The 15,119-nt window shown below is 43.7% G+C and overlaps 1 pseudogene; it reads right to left on the bottom strand.

The window, feature by feature from the left end:
- Positions 1 to 14,225, bottom strand: part of LOC135541078 (G-protein coupled receptor 22-like) — a 39,111-nt pseudogene extending 24,886 nt beyond the window's left edge.
- Positions 14,226 to 15,119: the final 894 nt, after the last annotated feature.

Genomic DNA, 15,119 nt, shown 5'->3' with positions numbered 1-15,119 from the left:
ATGATGCTGGTAGGTTGTGTATTCTAGCACAATGTGATATGTAGTGCTGTTGAACAATAACTTAGTGGATTATAATTACATTCATTAGGATACATTTTTTTTCCCATAATTACTCCCACATTACTTGAGGGGTTTTAAGTGCTAAGCGGTGCTAAGCAACGGTGGCATCACAAACCTTTCTGTCATGAGGCGTGAATGAGTTCCGTCTGGGGCACAAATGGCCATTTTAGGTGAAAAAAACATGACAATCTCATAAATTGTGAGGACCAGCTTCACAGAAATTGCACTGTTTTCCAAGAAAAGCATTCAAATCCTGTGTATTTTTCTGACCTGGCCTGAGTTTCAAATACTTAAAAAATGTATTCAAATACTTTGAGCTTTGCTTGAGTCTACCTGGTGTGCCAGATGGGCAGGTCTGCAAATTTAGTAGGCTACTTTTCTGTTGGTTTATTAAACCAGACAGGCTCAAACAAGTGAATTTGTCCCAGATAAGCAGGTTGCTGGTTTTGGGACAGAGGTGTAGTTTTGTTTTTGTTTCACCATACGCCAGAGTCCCATTGTAACATTACAGTTCAACATCTGCCTGAACAAGCCAAGGGAGAGAGAGAGGGGGGAGAGGGAGAAGGACAGAAAAACAGGAACAGAGAGATGGGTAGATCAAGAGAGGTTACATTTTTAGAGCAAAGGTGAAAGAAAGAGAAAAGGACAGAGGATAGACACAGTAGCAGAAAGGCAAGACAGACAGACAGACATGACAGATATGAAAGGCCTAAGTAGGGTTAAAGTGATGAAGTTAAATCTCTCCAGAAGGCAATTAGAGCTCAATGAATCCCATCTATCTCCTGCAGACAGGGCGTCATTTGGGCAAGAGGGGAGGGCCACTACTGTCATCTCCCTCACTCACTCCGCTAGGCTATCACACTGCAGTGACAGACCTCAACAACAGAAGGAAAGGGAAACCAGCACCATTACCGTCATGCACGTGGCCTTGCCATACTACACATGTACACACGCATACAGGCACACACACTCTCACACATGAACGGATGCACACATAACACGGACACACCCACGTACACACTTTCACACACACTTGGACACACACAGCAAGCGCACACACGTATGCACTCACACAGACACATGAACGGATAAAAAAAGCACACACATTTGTGTTTTATCTCCCCACTTTCACAGCGATCTCCCCCTCCTTGATGGCATATCTCTCCTTAGTGTCTCCCTCAACCTCACTGGCGATTTATCTTTCCATCTATCCATTTTGTCTGCTTTTCATGTGTTCCTCCCACCCCCTCTCCTTACTTTTATCCTATCTAGCTTTGGATCACACACATCTCTCTCACTTTCTCGATGTATTTATTGTGCGGTGGAGAAATCTCTTCTCGTCACTCATTATCTTGGATCAGCGAATTAATTGCAATGTGCTTCTAATTTCACATAGCCACCTCACTGCTTTACACAGGGGAAAAGTCTGCACAGTAGAACTGTGTAAAACTGAACCCTCTTCATATTCATTCGAATTCATCCAACCCTGTTCAAACCTTCTGAGTCAGAGAGAGAAAAGATTAGAGATGGTTTTGGATGACTTTAAATATCCGGCCATGAAGAACAAGCCGAGGCTGCGGATCCGTACGTAACCGTCCTGCCCCCCTGGATCTTTTCCCCAGAGCTGAAGGTTCAAGTTCTGCACGTGTTATTTTACGCACTATTTTGTTTTTACGTATCTGCTGCTCTACCTCCCCTTCACGTTTCTCTCTTTATTCACCTTCTTCTGAACCCTCAACCAATTTGATCAACATGATGATGTAGCCTATGTCTCGGCCTTATATTACTAAGGGAAATTTAGGACAAAGGCTGCCACTTTCTCCGTCTGTTGTAACTAAGGAGCAGCATAAGCAGGGCGCAGTCTACACATTGCATTGGGGAAAAACAATCAGCTTTTTAAACACACACATACATACATTTGCGATGATGTAATCTTTATAGTTATGCTGCCGTATTGTATCCTGAAAAAGAACACTATTACTTTGACTGCTTTTCTGCTCCCTACCATGCCAATGTTGCAATGATGATGAAAAAATGTAATTAAATCATTATTTAGACTGCATGTCTGTGTCTTGCTTGTGTTTGATATGCTGCCTAAATAGCTGCATGTACTCCCTTCTGAAAAAAGAACATGACATTGCTAATTAGACTGCCTGTTTGTGTCATGCTTATGTTTGCAATAGCCTAGCCTACTGTTCCAACAGACAAAGAAGTTTGTTAAACAACATATCGATCATGTGCAACATGTCGAAGTTGGTAGACTACAACAGGACAAGACGTCCGATCATTGAAGCGGCAGCAGAGTGAGCAGCAGCTATGCAAAAATATATATATACGTACTGTAGAGACCTCTTGGACCATTAGTTGGCAGGAAGAAAGGTCCAGGAAAAGTTGGATCTGCAACCACTCTGTTAAGAATAATAGTCTCCAGCAGTCTTAGGAAATAGCTGGAACCAGTGAGTCTGTGTACTGTAGGCCCTCAGATTCACAACACAAAAGCCCATCAGATATACCAACACAGATGAAAACATACTCAATGAACACATTCAAAACCACAAATGACTTTACATTTACATTTAAGTCATTTAGCAGACGCTCTTATCCAGAGCGACTTACAAATTGGTGAATTCACCTTCTGACATCCAGTGGAACAGCCACTTTACAATAGTGCATCTAAATCATTTAAGAGGGGGGTGAGAAGGAATACTTATCCTATCCTAGGTATTCCTTGAAGAGGTGGGGTTTCAGGTGTCTCCGGAAGGTGGTGATTGACTCCGCTGTCCTGGCGTTGTGAGGGAGTTTGTTCCACCATTGGGGGGCCAGAGCAGCGAACAGTTTTGACTGGGCTGAGCGGGAACTGTACTTCCTCAGTGGTAGGGAGGCGAGCAGGCCAGAGGTGGATGAACGCAGTGCCCTTGTTTGGGTGTAGGGCCTGATCAGAGCCTGGAGGTACTGCGGTGCCGTTCCCCTCACAGCTCCGTAGGCAAGCACCATGGTCTTGTAGCGGATGCGAGCTTCAACTGGAAGCCAGTGGAGAGAGCGGAGGAGCGGGGTGACGTGAGAGAACTTGGGAAGGTTGAACACCAGACGGGCTGCGGCGTTCTGGATGAGTTGTAGGGGTTTAATGGCACAGGCAGGGAGCCCAGCCAACAGCGAGTTGCAGTAATCCAGACGGGAGATGACAAGTGCCTGGATTAGGACCTGCGCCGCTTCCTGTGTGAGGCAGGGTCATACTCTGCGGATGTTGTAGAGCATGAACCTACAGGAACGGGCCACCGCCATGATGTTGGTTGAGAACGACAGGGTGTTGTCCAGGATCACGCCAAGGTTCTTAGCGCTCTGGGAGGAGGACACAATGGAGTTGTCAACCGTGATGGCGAGATCATGGAACGGGCAGTCCTTCCCCGGGAGGAAGAGCAGCTCCGTCTTGCCGAGGTTCAGCTTGAGGTGGTGATCCGTCATCCACACTGATATGTCTGCCAGACATGCAGAGATGCGATTCGCCACCTGGTCATCAGAAGGGGGAAAGGAGAAGATTAATTGTGTGTCGTCTGCATAGCAATGATAGGAGAGACCATGTGAGGTTATGACAGAGCCAAGTGACTTGGTGTATAGCGAGAATAGGAGAGGGCCTAGAACAGAGCCCTGGGGACACCAGTGGTGAGAGCGCGTGGCGAGGAGACAGATTCTCCCCACGCCACCTGGTAGGAGCGACCTGTCAGGTAGGACGCAATCCAAGCGTGGGCCGCGCCGGAGATGCCCAACTCGGAGAGGGTGGAGAGGAGGATCTGATGGTTCACAGTATCGAAGGCAGCCGATAGGTCTAGAAGGATGAGAGCAGAGGAGAGAGAGTTAGCTTTAGCAGTGCGGAGCGCCTCCGTGATACAGAGAAGAGCAGTCTCAGTTGAATGACTAGTCTTGAAACCTGACTGATTTGGATCAAGAAGGTCATACTGAGAGAGATAGCGGGAGAGCTGGCCAAGGACGGCACGTTCAAGAGTTTTGGAGAGAAAAGAAAGAAGGGATACTGGTCTGTAGTTGTTGACATCGGAGGGATCGAGTGTAGGTTTTTTCAGAAGGGGTGCAACTCTCGCTCTCTTGAAGACGGAAGGGACGTAGCCAGCAGTCAGGGATGAGTTGATGAGCGAGGTGAGGTAAGGGAGAAGGTCTCCGGAAATGGTCTGGAGAAGAGAGGAGGGGATAGGGTCAAGCGGGCAGGTTGTTGGGCGGCCGGCCGTCACAAGAAGCGAGATTTCATCTGGAGAGAGAGGGGAGAAAGAGGTCAGAGCACAGGGTAGGGCAGTGTGAGCAGAACCAGCGGTGTCGTTTGACTTAGCAAACGAGGATCGGATGTCGTCGACCTTCTTTTCAAAATGGTTGACGAAGTCATCTGCAGAGGGAGGAGGGGGGGGAGGATTCAGGAGGGAGGAGAAGGTGGCAAAGAGCTTCCTAGGGTTAGAGGCAGATGCTTGGAATTTAGAGTGGTAGAAAGTGGCTTTAGCAGCAGAGACAGAGGAGGAAAATGTAGAGAGGAGGGAGTGAAAGGATGCCAGGTCCGCAGGGAGGCGAGTTTTCCTCCATTTCCGCTCGGCTGCCCGGAGCACTGTTCTGTGAGCTCGCAATGAGTCGTCGAGCCACGGAGCGGGAGGGGAGGACCGAGCCGGCCTGGAGGATAGGGGACATAGAGAGTCAAAGGATGCAGAAAGGGAAGAGAGGAGGGTTGAGGAGGCAGAATCAGGAGATAGGTTGGAGAAGGTATGAGCAGAGGGAAGAGATGATAGGATGGAAGAGGAGAGAGTAGCGGGGGAGAGAGAGCGAAGGTTGGGACGGCGCGATACCATCCGAGTAGGGGCAGTGTGGGAAGTGTTGGATGAGAGCGAGAGGGAAAAGGATACAAGGTAGTGGTCGGAGACTTGGAGGGGAGTTGCAATGAGGTTAGTGGAAGAACAGCATCTAGTAAAGATGAGGTCGAGCGTATTGCCTGCCTTGTGAGTAGGGGGAAGGTGAGAGGGTGAGGTCAAAAGAGGAGAGGAGTGGAAAGAAGGAGGCAGAGAGGAATGAGTCAAAGGTAGACGTGGGGAGGTTAAAGTCGCCCAGGACTGTGAGAGGTGAGCCGTCCTCAGGAAAGGAGCTTATCAAGGCATCAAGCTCATTGATGAACTCTCCGAGGGAACCTGGAGGGCGATAAATGATAAGGATGTTAAGCTTGAAAGGGCTGGTAACTGTGACAGCATGGAATTCAAAGGAGGCGATAGACAGATGGGTAAGGGGAGAAAGAGAGAATGACCACTTGGGAGAGATGAGGATCCCGGTGCCACCACCCCGCTGACCAGAAGCTCTCGGGGTGTGCGAGAACACGTGGACGGACGAAGAGAGAGCAGTAGGAGTAGCAGTGTTATCTGTGGTGATCCATGTTTCCGTCAGTGCCAAGAAGTCGAGGGACTGGAGGGAGGCATAGGCTGAGATGAACTCTGCCTTGTTGGCCGCAGATCGGCAGTTCCAGAGGCTACCGGAGACCTGGAACTCCACGTGGGTCGTGCGCGCTGGGACCACCAGATTAGGGTGGCCGCGGGCCACGCGGTGTGGAGCGTTTGTATGGTCTGTGCAGAGAGGAGAGAACAGGGATAGATAGACACATAGTTGACAGGCTACAGAAGAGGCTACGCTAATGCAAAGGAGATTGGAATGACAAGTGGACTACACGTCTCGAATGTTCAGAAAGTTAAGCTTACGTAGCAAGAATCTTATTGACTGAAATGATTGAAATGATACAGTACTGCTGGAGTAGGCTAGCTGGCAGTGGCTGCGTTGTTGACACTACACTAATCACTACACTAATCAAGTCGTTCCGTCGAGTGTAATAGTTTCTACAGTGCTGCTATTCGGGGGCTAGCTGGCTAGCTGGCTAGCTAGCAGTGTTGATTGCGTTACGTTACGTTAAAAGAACGACAATAGCTGGCTAGCTAAACCTAGGAAATCGCTCTAGACTACACAATTGTCTTAGATACAAAGACGGCTATGTAGCTAGCTAGCTACGATCAAACAAATCAAACCGTTGTACTGTAATGAAGTGAAATGAAAATGTGATACTACCTGTGGAGCGAAGCGGAATGTTGACCGGGTAGTTGAAGTTCTATTCGGTAGAGGTTGGCTAGCTGTTGGCTAGCTAGCTAGCAGTATCTCCTACGTTAAGGACGACAAATAGCTGGCTAGCTAACCTCGGTAAATTAATCACTCTAAGTCTACACACTCTAAACTACACAATTATCTTGGATACGAAGACAGCAAAGACAACTATGTAGCTAGCTAACACTACACTAATCGAGTCGTTCAGTTGAGTGTAATAGTTTCTACAGTGCTGGTGGACGGTGGACGTTAGCTAGCTGCTTAGCTAGCTGCTGGGCAGATAGCAGTGTAGACTACGTTAGGACGACGAAATACGATAATTACGCAATTATCTTTGATACAAAGACGGCTATGTAGCTAGCTAAGAAGAAATTGCTAAGATTAGACAAATCAAACCGTTGTACTATAATGAAATGTAATGAAAATGTAATGAAAAGTTATACTACCTGCGGACCGAAGTGTAGATGCGACCGCTCGCTCCAACCCGGAACCGGAAATTAACCGTAACCGGACTTAACCGGAACCGGACTTAACCGTAGACAACTGCCTTAAACAACAACCTTTCTTAGCCTTTCTTATTTCTGATGTCCCTAGACTTCCAGGCAAATTGTGACTCTCATGATGTTGTGAAATCGTAGGATAGTGAGTGTATTAACCTCTACATCAGAACATTCAGTGCATTACAGAACAACAGTAGGAGAGAGCAAATATTTTACTCATTGTACAGAAATCAAATATGACAGCTTCACTCAATTACTGCAGCAGCTAGCTGTAGTGACACGTTTGTAAAAATATATTCCCCCACCACATCCACTATCAAATCCTCCATGAATACACACACGTGCACCACATCATGCACAGAAAGACAAACACCAAACAAACACTCTAGTGTGCAAAATTGTAAATTGTATGCACACACACGTTCTTTCTCTCGCTCGCACTCTCTCTCACACGCACACACACAGGGCCGGCTCCCGGCATTAGAGTCATAAGTGTTATTTAAATGTATTTTTATAAAGTCAGCGGGGGTCTCAACTTACTTTTGAGAGTTAGAATAGTAGAAGACTCAAGGTGCAAGTTCGAAATTTGGGTGTGCATCAGTAGTTCTCTTGTTTTGTCAGTAACTGACAGTCACTCAATTAGCCATGTCAGCTAACAATTTTTACATTGGTGTAAGTTAGTCTAGATAGTTATCATGGCTGAATACCAACCAGGCACACAGGGTGCGTGCCCAGGGGCCCTGACCTCCAGGGGGCCCCCATTGATTTTGCAAGTCACTCCCACTCAGATATCATTCCATGACATAAGTCATGACAAAATGTGTAGAATAACAGGAAATAAGCTTTAAAACAATATCTCTGCCCCATGGAAAAATGTGTAGAACTGCAAAAAACCTGCAACATATTCTCTATGCCTGCCCCATGGCTAAATGTGTAGAATTGCAGAAAATGAACATTAAAACTCACGTTTTTCTCTCTGCCGTCAAGAGGGGGGAGCCACAAAAAATGTGAGTGGAATGGGAATTGTTTTTTTGAGACAATCCCTTTGGGTTTCACAACAGGGACTCCCCAAGCAACAATAGGAATGAGGAGAAAAGCAGCTCCTATAACACACAACTGATTGCATTCAAATACACAGGCAATGTAAAATACTGTGTGACTACACAGCCTCTTTGATAACAGTAGGCCTATCGGTTATAGAGATACTTTAATCTAGTAATCCATAAAATAGTTCTGAAACAAAACACTCAGATGCTATAGAAGTTCATATAGTAGCTTAGGCCTATATAAACACATACATACAGTGCTAGTCCAAAGTTTGGACACACCTACTCCTTCAAGAGGTTTTCTTTATTTTGACTATTTTCTACATTGCAGCTTAATAGTGACGACATCAAAACTATGAAATAACACATATGGAATCAGGTAGTAACCAAAAAAGTATTAAACAAATCAAAATATATTTTAGATTTTAAAAGTATGCACCCTTTGCTTTGAGGACAGCTTTGCACACTCCCAGCATTCTCTCAACCAGCTTCGCCTGGAATGCTTTTCCAACAGTTTAAATAGTTCCCACATATGCTGAGCACTTGTTGGCTGCTTGTCCTTCACTCTGCCGGCCAACTTATCCCAAACAATCTCAATTGGGTTGAGGTTGGGTGATTGTGGAAGCCCAGTCATCTGATGCAGCACTCCATCACCCTCCTTGGTCAAATAGCCCTTACACAGCCTGGAGGTTTGTTGTGTAATTTTTCTGTTGAAAAACAAATGATAGTCCCACTAAGCACAAACCAGATGGGATGGCTCGCCATGCTGGTTAATTGTGCCTTGAATTCTAAATGAATCAAAGACAGTGTCACCAGCAAAGCACCCCCACACCATCACACCTCCTCCTCCTCCATGCTTCACAGTGGGAACCACACATGCTGAGATCATCCGTTCACCTACTCTGCGTCTCACAAAGACATGGCAGTTGGAACCAAAAATCTCATATTTGGACTCACCAGATCAAAGTACATATTTTCACGGTCCAGTCCATTGCTCGTGTTTTTTGGCCCAAGCAAGTCTCTTCTTCTTATTGGTGTATTTAATAGCGGTTTCTTTGCAGCAATTAGACCATGAAGGACTGATTCACGCAGTCCCCTCTGAACAGTTGATGTTGAGATATGTATGTTACTTGAACTCTGTGAAGCATTTATTTGGGCTGCATTCTGAGGTGCAGTTAATGAACTTATCCTATGCAACAGAGGTAACTCTGGGTCTTCCTTTCCTGTGGAGGTCCTCATGAGAGCCAGTTTCATCATAGCGCTTGATGGCTTTTGCGACTGCACAAGTTCTTGACATTTTCCAGATTGACTGACCTTCATGTCTTAACTTCTTCGATGTAGGGGGCGCTCTTTTAATTTTTGGATAAAAAAACGTTCCCGTTTTAAACAAGATATTTTGTCACGACAAGATGCTCGACTATGCATATAATTGACAGCTTTGGAAAGAAAACACTCTGACGTTTCCAAAACTGCAAAGATAGTGTCTGTGAGTGCCACAGAACTAATGCTACAGGCGAAACCAAGATGAAATTTCATACATGAAATGCCCCAGATTTGTGTTCCAATGTGTTCCAATGTCTCCTTATATGGCTGTGAATGCGCCAGGAATGAGCATACACTTTCTGTCGTTTCCCCAATGTGTCTGCAGCATTGTGACGTATTTGTAGACATATCATTGGAAGATTGACCATAAGAGACTACATTTACCAGGTGTCCGCTTGGTGTCCTCCGTCGAAATTATTGAAATTCCAGCTGCATCCACTTTTCCATTTGGTTCAGAGGAGAAAGGCAACTGCCACGAATGATTTATCATTGAATAGATATGTGAAAAACACCTTGAGGATTGATTCTAAACAACATTTGCCATGTTTCTGTTAATATTATGGAGTTAATTTGGAAAAAGGTTTGGCGTTGTAATGACTGAATTTTCGTTTTTTTTCTTAGCCAAACGTGATGAACAAAACGGAGCGATTTCTACTACACAAACAATCTTTTTGGAAAAACTGAACATTTGCTATCTAACTGAGGGTCTCCTCATTGAAAACATCTGAAGTTTTCAAAGGTAAATTATTTTATTTGAATGCTTTGCTTGTTTTTGTGAAAATGTTGCCTGCTGAATGCTAGGTTTAATGCTATGCTAGCTATCAATACTCTTACACAAATGCTTGTGTAGCTATGGTTGAAAAGCATATTTTGAAAATCTGAGATGACAGTGTTGTTAACAAAAGGCTAAGCTTGTGAGCCAATATATTTATTTCATTTTATTTGCGATTTTCATGAATAGTTAACGTTGCGTTATGCTAATGAGCTTGAGGCTATGATTACGCTCCCGGATACGGGATTGTTCGACGCTAGAGGTTAAAGTAATGATGGACTGTCGTTTCTCTTTGCTTATTTGAGCTGTTCTTGCCATAATATGGACTTGGTCTTTTACCAAATAGGGCTATCTTCTGTATACAGTGCCTTGCGAAAGTATTCGGCCCCCTTGAACTTTGCGACCTTTTGCCACATTTCAGGCTTCAAACATAAAGATATAAAACTGTATTTTTTGTGAAGAATCAACAACAAGTGGGACACAATCATGAAGTGGAACGACATTTATTGGATATTTCAAACTTTTTAACAAATCAAAAACTGAAAAATTGGGCGTGCAAAATTATTCAGCCCCTTTACTTTCAGTGCAGCAAACTCTCTCCAGAAGTTCAGTGAGGATCTCTGAATGATCCAATGTTGACCTAAATGACTAATGATGATAAATACAATCCACCTGTGTGTAATCAAGTCTCCGTATAAATGCACCTGCACTGTGATAGTCTCAGAGGTCCGTTAAAAGCGCAGAGAGCATCATGAAGAACAAGGAACACACCAGGCAGGTCCTAGATACTGTTGTGAAGAAGTTTAAAGTTGGATTTGGATACAAAAAGATTTCCCAAGCTTTAAACTTCCCAAGGAGCACTGTGCAAGCGATAATATTGAAATGGAAGGAGTACCAGACCACTGCAAATCTACCAAGACCTGGCCGTCCCTCTAAACTTTCAGTTCATACAAGGAGAAGACTGATCAGAGATGCAGCCAAGAGGCCCATGATCACTCTGGATGAACTGCAGAGATCTACAGCTAAGGTGGGAGACTCTGTCCATAGGACAACAATCAGTCGTATATTGCACAAATCTGGCCTTTATGGAAGAGTGGCAAGAAGAAAGCCATTTCTTAAAGATATCCATAAAAAGTGTTGTTTAAAGTTTGCCACAAGCCACCTGGGAGACACACCAAACATGTGGAAGAAGGTGCTCTGGTCAGATGAAACCAAAATTGAATTTTTTGGCAACAATGCAAAACGTTATGTTTGGCGTAAAAGCAACACAGCTCATCACCCTGAACACACCATCCCCACTGTCAAACATGGTGGTGGCAGCATCATGGTTTGGGCCTGCTTTTCCTCAGCAGGGACAGGGAAGATGGTTAAAATTGATGGGAAGATGGATGGAGCCAAATACAGGACCATTCTGGATGAAAACCTGATGGAGTCTGCAAAAGACCTGAGACTGGGACGGAGATTTGTCTTCCAACAAGACAATGATCCAAAACATAAAGCAAACTCTACAATGGAATGGTTCAAAAATAAACATATCCAGGTGTTAGAATGGCCAAGTCAAAGTCCAGACCTGAATCCAATCGAGAATCTGTGGAAAGAACTGAAAACTGCTGTTCACAAATGCTCTCCATCCAACCTCACTGAGCTAGAGCTGTTTTGCAAGGAGGAATGGGAAAAAATGTCAGTCTCTCGATGTGCAAAACTGATAGAGACATACACCAAGCGACTTACAGCTGTAATCGCAGCAAAAGGTGGCGCTACAAAGTATTAACTTAAGGGGGCTGAATAATTTTGCATGCCCAATTTTTCAGTTTTTGATTTTTTAAAAAAGTTTGAAATATCCAATAAATGTCGTTCCACTTCACGATTGTGTCCCACTTGTTGTTGATTCTTCACAAAAAAATACAGTTTTATATCTTTGTTTGAAGCCTGAAGTGTGGCTAAAGGTCGCAAAGTTCAAGGGGGCCGAATACTTTCGCAAGGCACTGTAACACCCTTAACACCCACAACACAACTGATTGGCTCAAACGCATTAAGAAGGAAAGAAATTCCACAAATTAACTTTGAACAAGGCACACCTGTTAACTTCTTGGCGCACCCATCCCGTTAGCGTCAACATCCTCTGAATTGCAGAGCATTAATTTACTAAGAATATTTAATTTTCATGAAATCAAAAGTGCAATATAGCAAAACACAGCGTAGCTTGTTGTTAATCCACCCGGTGTGTCAAATTTCAAAAATGCTTTACAGCAAAATCTATCCAAGCGTTAGGAGATCGCTCTCAGCAGACAAAACATCACAAACATCTAGCAGCAAAGTAGATTGGTCACGAAAGTCAGAAAGGCAATAAAATTAATTGCTTACCTTTGATGAACTTCGGATGTTTGCACTCATGAGACACCCAGTTACACAATAAATGTTCATTTTGTTCCATAAAGGTTATTTTATATCCAAAATACCTCCATTTGGTTGGCGCATTTTGTTCAGAAATCCACAGGCTTGAGCGGTCACGACGGGGCAGACGAAAATTCCAAATAGTATCCGTAAAGTTTTTTTTTATAATCAATCCTTATTTTTACAATAAATAATCAATAATATTTCAACCGGACCGTAGCTTTTTCATTAGGAGAGAGAAATTGTCTGCTCCAAGCTGTTGCGCTTGCAAAACTCTGCTGGCACCCAGCAATCCACTGACGTGATGTGACCGTTCTCGCTCATTTTTCAGAATAAAAGCCTGAAACTATGTCTAAAGACTGTTCACACCATATGGAAGCCATAGAGAAAGGAATCTGGTTTATATCCCTTTAAATGGAGGGAAGGAATGCAATGGAACAGGGAGATTTGTTTCTCTTAGGCACTTCCTTGTTGGATTTCCCTCAGGTTTTCGCCTGCAATATCAGTTCTGTTATACTCACAGACAATATTTTGACAGTTTTGGAAAATTTCATGCATATTCTAGATTCTGGGCCTGAGAAATAGGCAGTTTCATCTGGCTACATTTTTCATGCAAACATCAAAATACTGCCCCCTACACTCAACAGGTTAATTGAAATGCATTCCAGATGACTATCTCATGAAGCTGGTTGAGAGAATGCCAAGAGTGTGCAAAGCTGTCATCATGCAAAGGGTGGCTACTTTAAAGACTTTCAAATATAAAATATATTTTTATTTGTTTAACACTTTCTGTTTTCCACATGATTCCATGTGTTATGTGTTATGTATTCACTATTATTCAAGAATTTAGAAAAAATAAAAAATACTCCCCCCCCCCAAAAAAAAAACTGGAATGTGTAGGTGTGTCTAAACTTTTGATTAAGGCTGTATAGTAGGCAGCCTATAGGGCAGGGATATAATATGGACGTGTGATTGTCTGATAGTACTCTACACATTTAGGTGATAAATGGATGCAGACTGCATGAAAACAAAGCTGTTTTACTACAGTAGTGCAACTGACTACCTAAAGAACTCTTTAGACTGAGTGCTACTAGTCCATCTAATCTATGCTGTAACATGGCTCTTCTCTCATCTTCCTTCATTTTGCCTGTCTGGGACAAACTTAAACAAAATGCATTCATGGAATGAATTTACGATTATTATTTTTTTAAATACCCCTGCTATGTGACAGTCAGTGGTGTTTTCAATGACAATATGCCTCTATAGTAGTCTAACATTTATCCTACTTGCCACAATGAAGCATACAAAAAAACTAGACCATGTACTATTACAGCATACACAGTAACAACTATGCACTTGGCGACTTATGTTTATTTGTCGTTCCAAAAACAACCATTCGACAGAGACACTCCTCGACAGGACAGGCTTTGGTAAGCATCCCATTACTGCCATGGCTACGTTAGGTTACTGAGCTGGTAATGACGCTCTATGGACGTCTCTTCCCGACCCTCTGGGCTGATCGCACACTTCTACCGACTCTGCGTCCTTGCCATGTGGCCTGAACTGCAACATGTGTGTTAGTGTTGCATAATTCAACATTGTTCAATTCAACAATTTCTTCCAACTTCTCTTGAAATTATCCTTCAATAGATAAAGGAACTCTCAAGATGCAGTATATATATATATATATATATATATATATATATATATATATATATATATATATATATATATATATATATATATATATATATATATATATATATATATATATATAGATATATATATATATATATAGAGAGAGAGAGAGAGAGAGAGAGAGAGGATAACATGGCGGAAGGCTAACGGCAGCCTATAACCTATATAGAATTATAAACATAATGTAAATGGTTTAGTACTTTTTTTTACTTACCTCCTTGCGCCGGTTTAGGAGGGGAATTCCCGCTACATTCTACTGCAGGTGTCCGCGCGCTGCGCTATCTCTCGCGTGCACAGAGCACCAAAGCTCCAGGACAGCCCGCTTTCAGCGCGCGACGTGACCGGAATAATTTCGCGCCTTTAGCGCGGGATTGGTACGAAATCCTCCATGGGACAAGAAAGAGAGGTTAGTACCGACCTTTTTCTGTTCATAAATCAATTAATTCCTCAACCTTTTAGCGCTTTCCCTCTCTAGACGAATTCAGCTCATTGTCTCCACACAGAATGAAGCATCCCACACATGGATCAATCAAACGAAACGCATAGATTACACATGCACTGCAGCTGGTTGCCGCTCATAGAAGCGCAGCCAATCCAACCCTTCTCCAATATGGTCACTATCTGCAGGCATAAAGCAAGGCATGTGGGAAGGGGAGGCGGGTGGAGAAGGGGGGATTGAGCGCTATAGTTGGAGGGGGAATGGAATATGAGGGAGGGGGTGTGATGGGTATTGTTACAAGGACAACCTGAGATTCCTCAAGGGTGAATGCTCCCCAATAGTGATTCCTGAAACATTTTGCTCCCTCTCACAGACAGTACAACACTATATTACACCACCTCCACCTTCTCTATCTCCCAGGGTGGGTATGTGAGGACAAGATGAAAGAATGGCAGGTCCACTTGAGAAAAAATGGCCACTGTTTTCCTCTCTATTCAACAGATATTGTATTCAGACAATGTTCCGTTTCATTTGGTTATTTTCCTCTATTTCCCCCTGTATTTAAGAGCTCCCCACAAGCAATCACACTGCCTTGAATATGAACGGGTGTCAGTGACGAGTGCAAAACTGAATTACTTTACACATTGTCTGATGTCAGACCCTGGCACAAAAATGTCAGTCATTGTCCATCCATATCAGATGTTTCAATCTCCATCTGTGAGAGGGTGAGAAGTTAAACCAAATAAATGATAAGATGACTC

The sequence above is a fragment of the Oncorhynchus masou genome, chromosome 6, assembly GCF_036934945.1.
Source record: "Oncorhynchus masou masou isolate Uvic2021 chromosome 6, UVic_Omas_1.1, whole genome shotgun sequence".
Classification (NCBI taxonomy): domain Eukaryota; kingdom Metazoa; phylum Chordata; class Actinopteri; order Salmoniformes; family Salmonidae; genus Oncorhynchus; species Oncorhynchus masou.
This window is presented reverse-complemented; position numbering and strand designations above follow the sequence as displayed.